At 32.2% G+C, this 15,921-nt stretch overlaps 1 pseudogene; it reads right to left on the bottom strand.

The window, feature by feature from the left end:
• Positions 1 to 15,306, bottom strand: LOC134258311 (peroxiredoxin-like 2A; annotated as a pseudogene).
• Between the last annotated feature and the right edge of the window lie 615 nt (positions 15,307 to 15,921).

The raw sequence follows: 15,921 nt of genomic DNA on the forward strand, positions 1-15,921 counted from the left end.
AACCATGTTTTCAAATTTTATTTTTTCCTTTTCTTTTTGCATTTCTGCTTGAACAAAAAGTTAAAAGTCTTAACATTGTTTAAAACATTCAATGGTAAAATAAGGCAAGACATTTCGATTGAAATAAAAACACTTTAATACAAGTACTACTCTGAAGATGACAGCTAGATCAGTTTCACTCCGTTCAAAGATTTCGGAGTAAAACGTCATAAATCATTTCAAAGTGTACATCTGTATTGGGTGTTTTTATTACAATTTTAATGATTATGTATTACAATTTTAATGATTATACAATTTTAATGTTTATGAATTATGGCACAAATCATACCGGGAATCTCAATAATTATAACTACATGAAAAATCAATGAAGAACTCTAACAAAGACTCTAACATTCTTATACGAATTAAGTCAACCTCCCACAATGGTGAATATTTACTACAGTATATAGACAACATTCCACAGTGGGGAAGATCCACTATATATCCAATCTTTCACCATGGGGAATTATCTATATGATCAACCTTTAATACTGAGAAAGATCTACTACTCGTATAAAGGCAACATTCCCCTTGAGGAATATTAATTATAAAGTCAATCTTCCACCATGGGTAATATCAACTATATCTACAACTTCCTACCAAGAAGAAATTCTGCTACGTGGGATGTCTTCAGCATATAGTGTACATGAATCATTAGCTTAAATGATTTGAAATTTATGCAGTCTATAGGAAATGTATCCTACAGGAAATATTGATCTTTGTGTCACACAACTATCGACAAATAACTTGAAATAAGACAAATATCCACAAATCTCGATAACCCTAAACGTTTTGAAAATTAGTCTTCAATGAAATAGTATATGCGTGCACAAAAAAAGTGCAAATTGATAATTCTTTTCATTTTTTCTTTCTACAAGCGGGTTTATGTATTTCAGAATATTAGCTACAGTAAACATATCCCCAATAGAGTATACGAGAGGAAAGTTAAGTATATTACAAATACTCAAGGAGAAAGATGTTATCTATATATATGTAGTAAACTTTTTCAATGAAAGGTTTGCTCTACGGCAAGCTTACTATACAACACAGGTATTCAACATTTAAGGGAAAACATTTTAATTTTTTAGGTAATTTCTAGGATTATTGCTTTTTGAGATCAGCTGATATTTTCTTTACGGCCTCAAGAACATCTGTAAGGTTAGCATGGTCCCCAAATTCCATTTCGTGATGCTGATAATAAATTCCACTCTGTCCAGGCCCGATTACATACACGCCTATAGAAAAAAAACATACCTATGTAAAACAATGCCAGAAGTACCTAAAATCATCATTCACTATTTAAACTTGATAAATCCATTACTAGTATTTCATTTAAAAAAAAACAATAAGTAGAAAGCATTGAACGTACACATCCAATATAATATAACAGTGCTGTAATTACTATTTGTACTCACTTTTTATTCAAGCACATGTAAAAACTTAGTTATTGTATGTAAATCATCATTTTTATACCCCGTTAAAACATAAGCACTCAATTTAATACATTTGCTAATTTGTACGGTTTTATCGCTTGGCCTAAAAAAATGCTGCTCTATTTTTTTTTTCAAATATCAAAGATAGCTGAAATTACTTATTACAAATTATTCTTATCTGTATAAACAGTATTTGTTGAAACTACTTTTAAATGGAGTATACAGGTAAAATTTAACATCATTTTCAGATATCAATGACTAGCAATAAAGTCATAGAACATTCTACTGTCACCAAGTCTTCGAATGATAAATAAAACAGACAGACTTCAAGCAAAAGCAAAATATTCAGTCATCAAAATAATGTTTACAACAAGTAACTGTTATTAATGATTTGTAATAAGCATCCCCTTTGAAAGGTAAAAGTAATATAATATCTTTCCTAATATCGTTTGGCTTCGGTACCATTGCAGTAGAACCTACATAATTTGACATTTATTATGTCTTGGTTGCTTTAAGATTTTTCAGCCTTTTTTATGCAATTCATCTATTAGGTAAGATATGTGACCATAACGGTAAATTCTGAAACGACCACTCGTCAGAAAACCGTTATTGAGTGTTCTGTGAATTCCTTTCTCAATCAAACAATGGGGTCTGTGACAAACTATATTTCCTTAGCTCGGCCAATAAAAACATCGTATTTAATTGACCTACCCATAAGCCACCAAAACTTCCGGTGGTTCATACTCAAACTATGAACGGTTCTACATTAATGACTTTTAAAAACAATTGACAAATAATTAATGTTTCATATCAACAGTCTCCTTGAAAGTGTTTATTCACCAAAGTCTTTAGTCTATTGAATGCCCTTAATTGCAAAAACCATCTGTCTCGCTAAATCAATTTTTGTCTTTCAAAGGCATCATTGTAACATTGAAGTGGCCCTATATTTTTCTGTTCACCTGGTTATGACGGGTTATGAAAGCTCTTTCCTCGATCCCGATCCATCGCCATTAGAGAGGGCTCTGTTCATACGCCACTTAATATCATTTAAAGGGACTTTTAAGAATGATCTCTCTTCATTATCTTCACATTTAATTTGCAAATAAATGGGAGTTCGGCTATATCACACTTTTATCAGTTGATCTAAATATTATCAAATATTTATTGTAATTTGTTTCCTTGAAGTTCAAATATCGTTACACGCTAATGTATACTTTTTATTTGAAAGATCTGTCATTTAAATCTACTTCATTAATAAAAAAAAAATTCCAGGTGCCTTTAATTACCTAACAATAAAATACAAATTAAATAAAAAAAATTGGTCAGCCGACTACAGATTGATGGCAGATAAATGTCTAGGACAATTTAATTATTTATTTAAACATCACAACAATATTTATTGATGACTCTAGTTAAGCTCCGAAATATGGTGAACCACAAATGATATCTATAAAAAAAAAAAAATTCATTCCAATACAGATAGTTAACATGACCAGAAATATAGGCTTGAAATGACAAGTAACTGTTTGATAGTAGTATAATGAATTGTCTTCTTGTCCATTTTGATTCAAATTTTAAATTTTTTGTTGTTTTTTTAACACCCTATTCTCGAATACTTCACCCATATACTAAGAATTATCCACCTCTTGCCAGTGGAGGGGAAATAATTTTAGACCAATACACTGCTCGCAGATTTTCTTTACTTTTTATACGACGTCAATGCTTATACGGCTCTTCAACATGACAACTGTGCAAGGAGAGAGGGTATTTATGTTACTTACTAATAAGAAAGGACAGTTACCAAGAAATTAAAATTTTATCAAAGTTATATTTGGGTGTTATGATTAAATATAATATATGTATTGTTTATTTTTGAATTATTTTTAATTTCAATTTTTTAATTGATACAATTTTACACACGTAATGTCCTACATTTAGAGTAACTGTTACCATTTGATTCCAAGCTGGTGAGAAGACTGCTACCTTTCTTAATACTAACCTCCCAAAAGAAGGCCTTCCCCTTCCAGATTTCCTGGAATCTTTTTCTTGCGAACAGTGTAAGCATGATGAATGAAGTTGATTCGTAGAAGTCCTAATAATGAGGACCATCTCTGCTTGGGACCGTAGAACACTTTCTTTACGAAGAAAATTTTAAGATGTTATTCAGTGAATAAATATTATTGTATATGTCATATGGAATTTCAGTTCATTATAAAACCAAGAAAAATATGTTAAATAAATGAATTTTAATGGCTAGTTGAAATCGAACAAATTATAGAGCATTTAATTCTCTAAATTCAATGGAAAATGAAAATTCTATAACAGTCTAAATTGTGCATTCAGACAGACTGAGTATTGGTGAATGAGGATAAACTTGAAAATCAATTGCAAGGCGGTACCAATTTATAACGTCACAGCGGACGAGAGCGTTGTTAATGTCTTATCTAGAATAAGTAGATCAAGCATTCTGAGAATATTGCGTCCCCTACTGGATTCCCCTTTTTTTTAGGATGTCATTTTATAATATGCAAAAGTAATGACCGAGGTAATGATAAAATTTACACGTTGCGCATGTCTTTAACTTATAGAACAATGCACATAAAAATGAAAATTCAACTAATTTTTTCTACGTCTTTTTCTTGCTTGATATTTACCATGTTGACCTTCCGAATTTAACGCAGCAAGAACCCAATCTTAAACCATTATGAAAAATTAAAAATGCTATAATTCTGTCAAAAATCAATGAAGCGAAACGAGATTCAAACTTGATCTGTAACTGATTAGGATACAATCACGTTCCAAAATTCAGCTCAATATCTGCAAGCGTTTAGAAAAAAAGTGCGGAAAACCAAGTAGGACAGAGAGGCATTGGGACAGATAGACGGACGGACACACATTTGGTTATATATTGGGTACATCAAGTCCAAGTCCTATTGGATACTGCTTATTGGATACAAAAAAAGTGTACACACGAGAGAGCATTATTTGGGTAGTTACTGTTCAAATCTTATTGGATATTAATCCTCGTGTCCGTATTTTATTGGGTTTTTTCTTATTGCTTTTTATTCATTTCAAATTTATTATATATTTAATATTTGCTGGTAAATTCAGACAAGACTGAAAACCTTTGGTTTTGAACCCATATTTTTGTCAATTTCTGTGATATAGCTCTTTTATTGTAACACCTAAATAATTTGTTCTTAGCAATAAGGATATACACCTGTATATTTCAAATATCTTATATGAATACCTAAGTGCAAAAACACTGAATTGTGAAAACACAACTCAACACATCTCAGATTTTGTTCAACCTTTCTTGAATAACAAAATTAAGTATTTTAGGAGAAACCTTTTTTGAGTCATGACCAATTAATAATAAGCAAATGCCCATTACATGTTGGACAGAATGACAGTATCCAACAGGCATTGGACAGGTGTCTAATACCTGTTGGGTTGTATTTTGAGGAAGGGATTAAACTACCCAAGAACAATTGAACATGTATACATTGTCCAATTCTATTTGGGTTTCTTGAATCTCCTCATCAAAATACAACCCAACAGGTAATGGACACCTGTCCAACTCCTCTTGGATATCTACATTCCACCCAACAGGTAATGGACACTTGTCCAATTCTTCTTGGGTTTCTTGAATTGTTTCATCAGAATACCACCCAACAGGAAATGGACATCCGTCCAACTCCTCTTGGATATCTACATCCCACCCAACAGGTAATGGACACTTGTCTAATTCTTGGGTTTCTTGAATCTCCTCATAAAATACAACCCAACAGGTATTGCACACCTGTCCAACTCCTCTTGGATATCTACATCTCACCCAACAGGTAATGGACACTTGTCCAATTCTTCTTGTGTTTCTTGAATTGTTTCATCAGAATACCACCCAACAGATAATGGACATCTGTCCAACTCCTCTTGGATATTTATATCCCACCCAACAGGCAATGGACACTTGTCTAATTCTTGGGTTTCTTGAATCTCCTCATAAAATACAACCCAACAGGTAATGGACACCTGTCCAACTCCTCTTGGATATCTACATCCCACCCAACAGGTAATGGACACTTGTCCAATTCTTCTTGGGTTTCTTGATTTGTTTTATCAGAATACAACCCAACAGGTAATGGACACCTGTCCAACTCCTCTTGGATATCTACATCTCACCCAGCAGGTAATGGACACTTGACCAATTCTTCTTGGGTTTCTTGAATTGTTTCATCAGAATACTATCCAACAGGTAATGGACATCCGTCCAACTCCTCTTGGATATATCTACATCCCACCCAACAGGCAATGGACACTTGTGTAATTCTTGGGTTTCTTGAGAATCCCTTCATCAGAATACTACCCAACATGTAATGGACACCTGTCCAATTCCTTTTGGATATCTTCATCCCTTCAATAGTATATAAACTAAAAGGTATTGGACATTCTTCTTGGGTACTCAATTTTTTTTCATAAGAAAGAAAACCCAATAGGTATTGGACATTGGTTCAACTCTTTTTGGATATTACATCCCAACATTAGAATAAAACCGAACAGGTGATGTTTACCTGTCCAATTCTTCTTGGGTTAATTATACCCTTCATTAAAATTGTCAAATTTGTCTTGGATACTTATACTCTTGCATTAGATTGCAAACCCAATAAGTATGACATTTAACTTCCCTAGTTGAATTCAAATTTATCTGCATAAGCATACATAAGTCCAAAAAATATTTAATACTTTAATTCTAACATTCCACATCTCATTCAGTGTACACTTTACAAATGATAGGAAATATATAAGCATTTTGTGCCTAAACTATTTGGCTTTTAAGGAATTTTATAACCATGTTTGCAAAATTTAAATTTAAACATTGGAACTTGGAGCAAGTCATTACAGGTAGACCAAAATGCTGAAAACCATATTGATAAATAAATCACACCCTTGATAAAATATTTGCCTTCACTTGCTAAGATTGTGTTGTATTATATGGAAAATTTCTATAATCCTGTTTATTACAGATACATATACAATGCATATTTTCCCTGTTATAATAAAAATACTTCTGAGATGTAAAACAATGGATTAAATAGTCACCGATGTTAAGAGATATTACATGATCTCATTAATCTGGTTTGGAAATCACAAACTTAGTTTTGAAGCCGATAAAACAGTGTCGCACCAGAAAACTGAGTTACAAGTACAATGAATGAATTCGTTGTATCAAAACTTAAAATAATTGATGCACTATGTCCAAATCTTTTCGACAAATCGGGATAAAGATATTAAATCAAATCATCACTGTTATGTCTTAGAGCTAGAGAAAAGTCATTACATGCCCAAATTTTACATGTAAGACTTTGATCCTATATTTCAATAAATGTCAAAATGGTTTTATTTTTGTTTCTGTTCAATACTTTCTTCTTCAGGGTCTCTCATGGCCTATACTGTATGATACCTCCATTGACCCTGCTCTTTTATATTGCCATATGTTTATCCAGTAGCAGTGTATATGCTCAGACAATCTTTGAAATATTCCTCATTTCAGGCATCTCCTTCAAATCTGCCTCTGTCCTTTTTTTTCATTCTGCAATTAGATAAAGGCATTTCTTTGTGGTATACTAGTAAAACATGTTTTTCTTGACTACAGCAAGATCACCCTTTATGTTGATCAAACCCAACCAAGAAGTAGAAGTACATTTCTTATTCAGAAATATGTATTTATAAATAAAATGGAAGAAAAACTAAATTCTATCAACTCTTTTTTTTCTTCTATGTCTAACTGCATCTTCATCCTACCCCCCATCTGCCATAATTTTATCAAAATGGAATCATCATTCAGCACACAAAACGATGTTGCATATTAATTAGACAGTATGTTAGTTTCTGATTGTTAAGAAGGAGATTTTAAAAAGATTTTACACCTATTCCTTGCAAATTTTAGAATTCTAATGTAACACTATCAGTACATTAAGGGTACATAATCTTCAAAAACATCTCTACACTTAATAATAAAGCTTTCACACTAGTATTGTTTTTAGCCCAATGGTTCTGCTAAAGAGGATTTAAAATTGACCCAAACCTTACTAACTGCTTTGAAATTATATTGACAGGGACAGGGACACACTTGACACCCCATCCCCCATTCCTGGGGTATGCTTTGCACAAAATTTAATTAAAATTGACTAAGCTGGATAGAAGTTGAAAATATGAAAAATTACAGTCAAACAGAATATGAATAACTTTCAGCACATCAGACATGAAGTAGTGATCCTTAAATAAAATATACTTACAAGATGAAGCTGTTTCATTCCTTTGAAGTGATACACTGTATCTAGTATTCTTTCTTTTCCTGAATGCTACCTCTATCAGAACAAAATGTTGTACATGTATTAACATAACCTATGACCGTATAGTACCCCAGTATTTACTTTACAATTAATTAAGTTCTGGAACCAACCCTCAGATGCCCTTAAAACAAATGATTTAAAACTGGCAAAGGTAAAGGGCATCTGAAGAATTTAAAATAAAATGATAGTACAAACAAGCAAACAGTGTGCATGAAAATGTTGGCAAACACTAGAAAAAATACTAAGGTACTTTCTCAAACTTAACATGAATATAAAAGAGGTTTTATGTAGCTGTATTGCACATACCAAAAGCTTTCCTGCAGTTAAAGATTGGTTGCCTAGTAGTTATGTAGTATGTACAAGTTTTTCCCTCTAATTTAAGAAGCGAAAATGTCTCTAAAAATCTTATGGTTGGCATGAAGTATTCCTGATCATTTTACTGATTACTAACAATTGTCCTATTTCTGGGGGTCATCTTCTGATTAGTGTGTTCTCTGCAATGTTCACAATTGAAGTTCCAGTTTGACCTGTTACATAATGAAAATCCTCAATGAACATGATTATGGTTTTAATTTCCATTGCAATTATTGATTACTTTTATATAAAAAAAATCTAAACCAATTTATTGTAACATAATTCTTAGGAAAATATTTATGTAATATCAATGGAAAAAAGGAATCATTATCTCCAGTTATCCTAAAATCACAAGTAAGAATTAATCATATAAATTCACATACGTAAACCCATTAGCTTTTTGTGCTATTAAATCATAGTCATCGCTGTGCAATAAAGGAAATCAAGTACTAATCCACAGCTTTGTGGCAATAAAGTTACTATCCCCGAGTAAAAAGTGACAAGCCCAAATATAGAGGCAAAAAATAAAAAGTAACATTGAAAAAAAGTTCATCGTGAAAAAAGTCAGGGTATTAACTACAGATGATTCTTTTTAAAATTAAAGTTTAATTTAATTTTCGCTAGTAAAATTTACTCATATATAAATAAATGATTTTAAAAAAGGGAAATAAAAGATCGATTTTAAGTAAATCAGTCTTGTAGCACTGCAAAATGGATGCAGTTTTGGAGATTTATGAATAAATATGAGCATGCTGTCTGGAATATTTCCATATTAGGGAATTTAATAGCAAAAGAGAGTGAAAATATCGGTGGTGCTTTTCATGTATTACATGTGTATTTTAAAATTCCTAATAGCCCAAGAGGATTCCTCAATGCAGAAAACCACTAGCCCCATCCTCAAAAATGGAAGCCCCGGGTGTAGCGCGATGCTAATTACACACCCATCATGTGAAATAGCTATAGTAGCCCTATATCAATTTCAGTATTGTTTTAAATTAATTAAAACAAATGACAAAAAAAATAATTTTAAAAAAGATCAAAATAAAGCAGACACTCAAAATCAAAGACAGAAAGAAGCACTGTTTTGACTAAAAGTTTTTCAGTAATACAATGAATCTCTTAAGTTACATATCAGATGAGATAAACTTCCATACAATAATTTAGCATGTTTAGTTGTTGTCAATTATCCCATTCATCATCATCTCAGCTCACTTTGCGATTGTAATACTGTCTACATGACCCGATAATTTACAGCTGATTTTTAAAATTTTCATTTCCCTTTCCAATATACATTGTCAGAACATACTTAGTTGGTTATGATATAAAATTTAATAATAAACACTTTCGATTTATTAAAGATTATCTAACACTATACGATCATTTACGAAATACTTCTCGCCCTCAAGAGAGTTAAAAAGACAGAGAAAATTCAAAATACAAACAAGTGCAACTTTGGATTAATTGTTCCGATATATCTATTTTATTTTTATGCACAATTGTTTTCAAAATTACATTAAAATCTATTTTCCTTAAACAAGAACCCAGCAATGGATAAATATTAATCGAATAAACTTACCTTTTCTCTTGTCGATCAGAAAATCTTGTTGACATTAAGTGTTTCTTAGTCGCCATTTTTTTTCCATGAAAACAAACGTTGTTATGATCAGGATCAACGGAAGTTGATTTTCGGAACTCTCGAGAATTTAGAGTTCCGAATGTAAAACTGAAACAACAAAACACGGTGCGTCCGTGAAAGCAACTTTTTTTGGACACTTTTTTGGACAAATCGTCGTGTCCAAGTTTTGTTGGGTACTAACCTGCAAATACCCAATTAGGGTGTTTTAAGCATATTCAGCGACACTTCTTATTGGGTATACCCAATAAGCAAAAAGTACCCAATAAGTACAATCTTGGCATGAAAAATACCCAATAAATGCACTCTCGTAAACACGGACGCACAGACTCAGTGGAAACCTATAGTCCCCTCCGGTTTCACCGGTTGGGGACTAATAAGTACCAGGTAAGCCATGTTGAATAGCGCTCTAGTCCACTATGGCAGAGGTTGATCACTTTTTTATATAAACTCGTATGTTCAGTAGGCTATATTATGTTCTGGGGGCTAGTAATATTCATATGAAGTAAAATTTGGCAAACACAAGGAGAAGAAAAAGTTGTTTGCTTACATCAGGATCAAGGTAGACATCTCCTTTGAAGAAAGGCCTGAAGTCTTCCACGCCCAGAGTCTCCTTCACTACAGCGTGTAGGGAAACTCCATGGGCGTCCAGCTGTGGCTTCAGAGAGGACAGACCTAGGGCCTCCTGTTTGAGGTGTGAAAATAAATGTACAAGTAGGATCAATATCATCATTTATTTTACTGTCCCATAACCAGCTCCCGACTAGATACATTGGAATGTACGCGTTTTCCGGTACAATGTACAATAGTTGACAGGAGTACAAGGTAAACAGAAATATATTTAAGAATTGTAATTTTTATACATGTATGATAATACGTTTAATGTAATAAATCGTTTTGGATCGCAGTGGATGACCTTTTTTTTACTCTTATATACAGAGAATGTTTCACGTGATTGTCGTACTAATCACGTGACAATGTTCATGGTTTACTAACCTCTCTGCACATGGGTCATCCGGGTCTCCGGACAGCCATGATAACCACTCCATGGTCTTTCCATAAGTCTTTGACCTACAAGTGTAGCTTTTATTTTTTAAAAGTATTGGCAGGAGAAGAGTGGTTATTTGTGTGTGTGGGTTTTTTTTTATCTTCAAAAGTTGAAAGCAGGCTAATTAGTCAATACCCCATTATTAGCTATGTAACAGTCAAATAGTCTGTATCAATGAAATGTTTTTTACTTTCAAAAATGATAAATAAGATCTCTCTCCCTTTCTCTTTTTTCTCCCTTACACTAAAAATCCTTGGGCTGGCCTCTATAGTTTGAAGTTTTCCTTTTTCCAAATACTTGAGTGTGGCCTTTTCTACAGTTGTGAACCACGTGGCCGGTAGATTACCAATCACAGCTATCCCCGCAGTAAGACCGGCAAATCCCACCAGTACTGGCGAAATACCCATGATGCTTTATCAGAGGAACTGAAAAATATCATTACTTACTACAAAGAAAATGTAACGTTTTCTATATCAATTTTTCTCCCTTTTTGCTGTTTTCCTTTTAAGTAAAAGTAAGATCATATGAAGAGAAATCTTCGTCATGAAGAATGGGCGGAGCGAAGCGGAGCCCATTCTTCGTGACGAAGATTTCTCTTCATATGATCTTACTAACTTAGAACAGAACCTCAGCCAATCAAATGGATGGATTAAAAATAAACTCCTCCCACGGCTGTGTCATATATAAGGCTCAACTTGACCGCTCGTTGTACATATTGAGCAAGCAATCAATATCGAACACACGCGGTTTCAGTATAGACTCCCAACCCATTCAGGTTAGCACGGGATTATATGAAATAGCTTGATTTACTGGGGAAATGGTATGGTGAAGATATCAATTTAAAGTTACTAAACTAATGAATATCCCATGTAACAAGAATCGTAATATCTATATTTTTGAAAAAATGATTGTGTTAAGATGCCCTAGTCAGCAGGAGTGGGAATCGCTGTCTAATATCAAATAAAAAATTGATGAAAATTTTGATTATAATCTGTCTTAAAAGACAATGTTCGTCTCTGATATACATGGTTGTATTTTCTGTATGTACCGAAACGTGAAAAAAAAAATTCAAAAAGGCGACAAAAGATTACAATGGGGAAAAAGTGTATCAAGGCCTAGAAAGTTTTTAAATATCATTGTAAAAAGGCACGTGGGTTTTGAATAGTTTCTTTTTGTGTGTTGAACAAAGACCAATGAAGACACACCCATATAACTGTCAAGTGAACCAATCAGACACCGTTGAATTTTTCAGAAATAGAAGAATTCTTCACCATGAAGAATCGAATCTTCGCGAGAAATGGAAGCATTTGATTGGCTGAATAAGTAGGTTATGTTCTAAATCTATGCAATGTTAAATTCTTGAACACATTTAAGAAATAAACAACAATGTTAAAAAGTTCTCTGGGAAATGAACTTTTAGTTGGTCACGTGATAAAATCCTGTGAAGCCCGCGCTTTACCAATGTATGTCAGAGCAGATTTATACGTTTTAAAGATTGAAGTAAATCCTGAGTCCATCGTTTGCATCTTATAGTATGTAACTTGTATATTTTGTGTTTCTTAATCATTTTAAAGATTTGATTTACGTACTTATTTTATATATGTACCTAGCTCTGACGATTTAATAGATATTATTTATACTTAATGTTCTTCATGCATCATGCTGTATGGTTTGAGCGAATAAACTGATTAATTATACTAAATATGACTACGTAATGCTCCTCAACCTGATAAAAACATATGTAGGGATTACGACATGGGATGCTTACTTCTCCATGGCACCTGATTCCACCTCTGGAAATTCTAGGGGGTCCGTATTTTGTGCCCTCATCAAAAATTCGTATTGTTAATAGATTTTTTGCGACCGATCGCTCTTCGTTATTTTAACCTTTACCGTTCTTGAAGTGAAACTTTCGAGACGTTACGTGTTTCCAGCGCGATGAAATATATATATATATATATATATATATATATATATATATATTTAAGGAATCACTGTCTAGTTAGTATAGTATGCCAGGGCATCAACGATAGTTGGAAACATGGGATAATTTGCATAACGGGCGAAGCCCGTTATGCATAAATTATCCCATGTTTCCCACTATCGTTGATGTCCCTGGCATACTATACTAACTAGACAGTGATTCCTTATATTTCCATTTCATTGTGAAATAAAATTGTAGATGTAGACTCTAAAAATATAGACATAGATTTAAGGAAGCTCTAAACACCAACAGAAACTGTTTTTTGGACTCTGAGAAAAATATATCGTATAAAGATATGCATATTGAGACTTTTTCATTCATTTAGAACATAGGGTACGAGCCTTATTTGCACAAGAAAAATGTTCAAAGACAATCGACTATTTATGAGCAGAAATCAGTGTTGTTAACTTACAGTGGGAAAATTGATGAAAATAATTTATTAAATGTCTTACTCTTGGTCTTATATAAAGCTAAAAATATTTTAATCAATTATACATTATATAATTAACGGTAAATAACGATTTCTGTAATCTTACATCTAAGGGCAGATCACTCTAACTGCATAAAACTACCCAATAAATAAAGCTCTTTATTGTGCAGTGTTTAGAGCGTCCTTAAATTATACGAGAACTACCATCCAATTTCAATAGTCCTCGCCCACTGACGTCAAACACAAAGACAGACAGAGGCACACGAGATTTGCATGCATATTTGGCGTCCGTAGCGTCAGACACAGAGACAGATGCGCACGAGATTTGCATGCTTATTAGGCCTCCTTAGCTCCTGACCCACCGACCTGTCTAATTTACATTCCGGTAGAATTATCAAGAGATTAACTCCGCTAACTTTCAAAGAGTTATCACAGAGAGAAATATTAGAAATGGAAATATATATATATATGTATTTTAAATTGGGAATTGTTATAAAACTGAATCTTTAATTCAAATTGTTGTTTTAAAATGTTCAGCATATCTTTTTTCTTATCTCTGTAATAACTTTGCGGAAATATACACATCATTTGTGTCGATGCACCAAAGCGAAGCTTCCTGACAATGAAAAAATAATTGCTGTAGAGTCATTCATTCGGAATTTTCATTTCAAATAATATATATATGTAATTATGGTAAAAAAACCTTATATTCCCCAACACAAATATTTTCCTTATATCTGATTTATTTTTCCGTCTGAATGATAACAGTGACAAGGAGTAAAATTCTTATCAAATGTAATAAATCTTGTCTTTTCAATTTTTATTTTGTAAAACCAGTTACACCAAATTTCTTTCCATTCGACTTCATTCTACAGGTAGACAACATGTATATACCAGCTGCACTTCTTTTATTACAAATTTTGTCATGAAGAACAATTTAGAAACTCTTCATAAAAGTACTTATTTAGATCTATGTTGTAGTGTTTACGTAAAAAAAATTTTAAAAACATCGATTTTGATTTTGAATGTTGTCAAATTAACTTTAAACTGTGTTATATTTGTTTAGTCAGTAAATACATTACAGATGCTGTTTTGAACTTCTGTCAACTTTGAAACGCGATTGATTTAAATTGTGTAATTTACAGAAAAGTCATACGTAATAAAACAATCATATTTTTTTCATTGTTTTATGTTATATTCAAGTTAATATCTCATCTTAAGCTTATTAGACTTTGTGTTGTATTTTTTAATACCACAATGACTTTATGTAAAGCTCATCTAATCTTATGATTTTTTATATTAGAACTTGTCATAAAAACTCAATATGGCCTTGTAGAAGTTGTAAAAATTTATGTGTAAAACTATATCGGAAAAATTACGGGAAAAATCATTAACCGCGCATGTTTATTAAATTTATTTACTTTTCATGTACTATTGGATAGTTTCCGAACCACGCGATGAATGCCATACAGTTTTACAAAATTTTGATTTAATGAATTGTACATCTTTGACTTTGAAATATAAAATGGAATCATTGATCGAGCTATACGCGCACTATACTATAAGGCTCCTGAATTTTTCTTTCCTATTTATATATGTGTGCGTTTATTTTTTTCTTCTTTAATCATTTATTTTTATTTATTTATTTATTGTAAACAATATTATTTATATCTGTACATAAAATTTAGTAAATTTAGACAAGCATAAGTATATCAAATATTTTGTAGATTTTATACCGTAAAGTAAATAAATTTTAAGGGAGTTTCAGGGAACTGTCATGTAAAATTAAGTAATTAAAGCCGAAACAGTCACTGGTACAAAGTCATGAAAACTAATGCGAAAGTCACGAGAGTCAATTATTATTCAATTATTGAGCAATCATCTAACACATATATTATATCTAACTTTTCTCTATATTATATTTAATACAAGAAACTTACCGTAAATAACTTTATAACATTATCTCAGTCTAACCTCTATGTTGACCGTCCTAGATGAACGCGTCGTGTTTACCCTTTGATACACTATGGCGCCCTATATCAGTTATATTTATATCTAAATCAAGCGTAAGGAGTAGCTCAAAATTCCAATCACTAATTCACTTATTAAAGGTTATTGAAGTATTATTGTGATATACTGGAAATTCCAGAACTATGCCTGCCGAGGTTTGTTCGTATATTTTCTTAAATTGTTTTTATTGTGGTTTCTGGATATGTAGGTTGATGAAATTATATAACTCAAAAAGTTGGACTGCAGACAAATGATTGATGCTAAAAGATAGATCATTCTTTAAAAACATTTGTAAAATTCCATCAAAGATTTTGATTTTTTACTTATGTATGTGATGTTTTATATTGATCATAATAAAATGATTTTAAAATATGATTCACTGATATCAACTTTATTTGTAAATGATTGTAGAAAAATCTAATCAGGCATAAAAATAAAAAAAAATTAAAAAGATCTTGTCCGTGCTCTTCCCACATAGAATTACTTCCTAAGGTCCCGAGAGCGTCGATTTTTTTTATTTTTAAAAAATCAGGGCGTCGATAAGTTAAATTTTATAAATGATTATGATTAAAATCTTTAGGTTTAAAACCTTTTGTTCAGTTCCAACGGGAGCAAAAGAAATGTTTTGAATTTCCTG

The sequence above is a fragment of the Saccostrea cucullata genome, unplaced genomic scaffold (assembly GCF_032062105.1).
Source record: "Saccostrea cucullata isolate Sc308-1 unplaced genomic scaffold, CSIRO_AGI_Scuc_v1 ctg2389, whole genome shotgun sequence".
Classification (NCBI taxonomy): Eukaryota; Metazoa; Mollusca; class Bivalvia; order Ostreida; family Ostreidae; genus Saccostrea; species Saccostrea cuccullata.